The sequence below is a fragment of the Pinus tabuliformis genome, chromosome J, assembly GCF_031772625.1.
Source record: "Pinus tabuliformis cultivar Carrire ecotype Pingquan chromosome J, CPIR1, whole genome shotgun sequence".
NCBI classification, from domain to species: domain Eukaryota; kingdom Viridiplantae; phylum Streptophyta; class Pinopsida; order Pinales; family Pinaceae; genus Pinus; species Pinus tabuliformis.
The window spans coordinates 984,986,494-984,991,405 of record NC_142295.1 but is presented as its reverse complement, the minus strand read 5'-3'; positions in this window follow the sequence as shown (position 1 = coordinate 984,991,405).

The window sequence follows — 4,912 nt, the reverse complement described above, 5'->3', positions numbered from 1 at the left end:
ACCGACCATTAAGAAGCAAGGCCTCTATACCCCGTTGCCTACCCCTAGTCGACCTTGGGAATCCATCTCCATGGATTACATGTCAGGCCTTCCTTCCACTAAGCATGGAAATGACTGTGTTTTTGTGGTCGTCGACAGGTTCTCGAAGATGGCCATTATGGTGGCCTGCAAGAAGAATATCACAGCAGAAGCCACTGCTAAACTCTTCTTTGAACGAGTGTGGGTGCACTTTGGGATCCCACAGTCTATCATCTCAGATCGGGACAGTCGGTTTCTCAGCAAATTTTGGTCTAGTCTCTGGTCAATGCTGGACACCAAACTCACGAAGTCCACAGCCTTCCATCCTCAAACTGATGGCCAGACAGAGGTTGTCAATAGGATGATTGTGCACATCCTGCGCATGTATAACTCAAAGCATCTACGAACATGGGACGAGAGCCTCCCCTATGTTCAGCACAGCTACAACCTAGCTCTTCACAGCTTCACTGGCGATAGCCCTTTTCAGGTGGGTTTGGGATTCCAGCCACTATGCCCCATTGATGTGGTCATGCCACTTGCAGCTACTCACATGAATTCAGCTCATGTCCAGTCCGAAACAGATAAGGCCACCAACTTCATTGAGCGCATCCAACATATTCGCCAGCAGGTCCATGACATTCTTGAGAAATCAAATGCCAAGTACAAGCAGCGACATGATCAACATCGGGTGCCACACAAGTTTCAGGTGGGCGACAAAGTCTGGTTGCATTTACAAAAGGAACGTCTTACTGGAGCCTATCGGAAATTGAGACCACTCCGATATGGTCCTTACACCATTACTAAGGCTATGGGAGACAATGCATTTGAGCTCAGCATTCCCCCATTCCTTGGCCTGCACCCAATGTTCAATGTGGACCGCTTTCGGCCATACTTTCCACCATTGCTAGACACATCCGACATTGCAGAACAACTCAAACCCACAGAATTAAATCCAGATTGCATGGAACAAGCTGCAACTGATCGAATCATGGACACACAGATCAAGAATACTCGCCAGCAGAATATCCAACTGTATCGAGTTGTCAAAGCAGGCCAACTCCTTCAGCAGGGCAAGTGGCTCACCAGGGAACAAGTTCAGCAGAAGTTCCCTCATCTCATGGAGGAGCTCAACGCAATGGGGACCATTGCTTCCTAAGGGGGGAGGAATGATCCAGGTGGATATTGGTGGCCACTTGCCAAGTCCACCTGGACCCCCACCATTGTCTTTCTCTGCATTTTCAGTTTCCTTAATTGTAGCACAACTTACTATTTTTAGCAGTTTTTCAGGTCCTGAACTTCCGGAGCCGTTTTGAGGCCCTAAACGACGTTTTTTGGGGAATCCGGGGGCAACATGGACCCATGTTGCCCGTTCCAACAATGATAGTGCTCGGATAGATCTTTCTAATGAGCTATTGTACGCGTCAAACAGAGATCATATGCAAAAGTTACGACCCCGGGAAGTTGATGTACCAATTTACCCCAAACGGGGCCCACAGTTTGGCGTTTCATCTCCTAGGGTTAGGTTTTGGAATGTTAAGGGTTTTTCCATTGTTTCTCAACAATAAATAGGCCTTCGAGCCTCATTGTAAGACAGTTCAGAGGCATGTAGCCATCACATCTCTTCTCAGAGATAAGCTACCATCGCCCTAGCTGGTTTATTTCCATTTCTGGTTGTAAGCATATTTCAGTATTTTCCATTAATGAAATGAAGTATTATTTCCGCTGCATCTTTGTGTATATGGTTATCTCTGTAATTTGTTGCGTTCCTGTTTAAATCCGGATCACCTCTGCAGAAGGAACATCATCAGATCCCTTCCCTTTCTGAGGATCTTTAGATTTATAGCCCCTTTTGAAGTGCCCTTCCTTTCCGCTTATCTTCTTTGTATGTTTTTTTCCTAATGATGAGTCATGGTTTTGACTCGAAACATCGAATTCAAAATGAATGCTGTGGATGCTCCGAATATCAACATCAAAATCCTCACAATAGAAACCTACAAACTCTAAACAAAACACCTTTAGAAGTTTTCCTGGAGATTTAGAGCTCCCTCTAAATTTAGATCTCCCACTCAAGGACTTATTTTTGTTTCTGTTCTGGGATCTTCCTCGTACAGACAAGGCATCACCATATTGTCCTCCATATTTTTCCATCTCATCCCCTATTAGGTCCCTATAATACTAGTGATTCCCCCATTACTATTGTCATTGTATCCCTTATTGTTATTATTGTGCCCCATAGAAGCCCACTATTGTTATCTTTGTGCCCTTATATTATTATTGTTATGTCGGCTTTGATTATATTGTGACCCCTTAGACTTCTATATATAGAAATGAGGTTTTGTCATTTGTATCTTCCAAGAATTATTCATTTATGTAATGTAAAGGAGGTTTCCCCCTCGAAGAAGCTGATTTTGAAGGTGTTGATCTATCTTTTTTTCTATTTTGTGAGCTCTGGATTCTAAGGTTTCGCTGCTCCAAACAGGTCATCATGCAATTTTCTCTCTAACTTTTTTTTCTGCAATGTTTAGAAGCTAAAAAACAAAACCCATTTGAGCCGAAATCTCTATAAACCTCAGGTATGAATTTCAAAGCTTGTCTCTCTATATTTTTGGAGATATGATCCAAGGAAGTTAGGGTTTTTGTAGGATCCCGAATTGTATCTCAAATAGGTGAGCTGGGGAAAATCGTCATAACTTTCATTTTGAGCATCAAATGGAAATGTTCTAAGATTTTATAGAAAGAGAACGACAAGAAGTTCTTTTTGTATCGGTTTCAGGTCTTAAGGTCGAAATAGTGACATGTGGCACTTTGTACAAGTTCGCTCTACTGAACTATTATATAACTGGGTCATCGTGGGAGATTTGGCATAACTCTTCCTTGGATAATCCAATCTTGATCATACTTTTGGGGTTAGAAAGAGGACTCAGAGGGCTACTAGACAACCCAATTTTAGACCTTGGAGATCCAAAATTACAGATATACAATAGATTAAATATTGAGCTCCTACAAAGTGAAAAAAGGTGTGTCGTTTTTTTTAAATTTTGCTTAAGTTTGGTTTGAAAAATTAGTTTGAAGGAATTCAAAAGGGCATAGTGAAGAATTATTATCATTAATTGATCCCCAAAGAAATAAAATGGAAACATCTAGTAAGCAACTTGAAATCTCTATCATGACTCATGAAGAAGAGGAAGAAATGCAACATGATATATCAAAATGACAAGACCAAGTGCAACAAATTTCACTCTCACAAAAAGTAGCAGAAGCTAAGATGGATAGATAATAGAGGAAGAAGTGTGGGCACTTATTCAAAAGTTAGAACAAGATCCTAGTACATCTGATACATTTAGCTAGAAAAAGGATTCATTATGGTACAAAGATATCTTATACCTATGTAAGAATTCCCAACTCAAACAAAAGATTCTTATGGAATTGCACACCTCTCCCTTAGGAGGGCACTCAGGATTTTTAAAAACTTACCACAGGGTTAAGAAGGATTTTTTTTGGGATGCCCTTAAATCGGATATTCAAAATTTTGTGGCAGAATGTTTGGTTTGCCCACAAAATAAAGTTGAAACAATTAAGATCCCAGGTCTATTACAACCTTTATCCATTCCAAGCCAACGTTGGGAGGAGGCTTTAATGGATTTTATCACATTTTTACCCAATTCTGAAGGAAAGAGTGTCATCATGGTGGTAGTTGAAATACTTACCAAGTATGCACACTTTTGTGCATTATCTCATCCATTTAAAGCCCGTACAGTTTCTACTGCTTTTATGGAAACAATTCAAAAGCTACATGGAAGCCCAAAGATTATTGTAAGCGACAGATCCCATTTTCACTGGAAATTTTTGGACATAATTATTTTCTTGTCTTGTTACTCAGTTATCTCATAGCTCATCTTGTCATCCTCAATCTAATGGGAAAACTAAGATAGTAAACAAATGTTTGGAAGGATATCTATGTTGCTTTGTATATGATAAACAAACACAATGGGTCAAATGGTTGCCTCTAGTTGAATGGTGGTATAACACTTCCTCCCATAGTACAGAAAAAATGACCCTATTTATGGCACTTTATGGATATCATCCACCATCCATCACATCATATTTAAGAGAAAATTCTAAGGTTCAAGGAGTGGAAGATCACATCGAGCATCAACAACAAGTTCTCCAACTCTTAAAGAATAACCTCACTTTGGCGCAGAATAGAATGAAACAACAGGCAAATCAACATCGAAGTGAAAGAATTTTTGAAGTGGGTGACTGGGTATTCCTACAGCTACAACCATATAAACAAATGTCCCTAAAGAAAGTTAAGAAGGATAATAGATTATCACCAAAGTATTATGGTCCGTACAAGGTGTTGCAAAAGATTGGTACTATGGCATACAAATTGGAGCTTCCTGCAGCTTCTCGAGTGTACCCAGTTTTCCATGTTTAATGCTTAAATAAGGTTATAGGTGAAAAACTCTTAGTTCAAACAATATTTCTAGAACTTAAGGAGGAAGGAAAAATCATATTGGAACCTGAAGCAGTCATAGAAACAAGAACTGAACAACTACAAAATCGATCAATTTCAGAGTATCTCATCAAGTAGAAGAACTTATCGACTGAAGATTCCAAATGGGAGGGTGAGAATTTTATACATAAGCATCCATAACTACTCAAGCGTTGAGGACAACACTTTTTTGAAGGAGATGGGCATGTTAGGTCCCTATAATGCTAGTGATTCCCCCATTTCTATTATCATTGTAGCCCTTATTGTTATTTTTGTGCCCCTATTGTCCCCATATTGTTATTATTGTGCCCCATAGAAGCCCACTATTGTTATTGTTGTGCCCTTATATTATTATTGTTATATCAGCTTTGATTATATTGTGACCCCTTAGACTCCTAT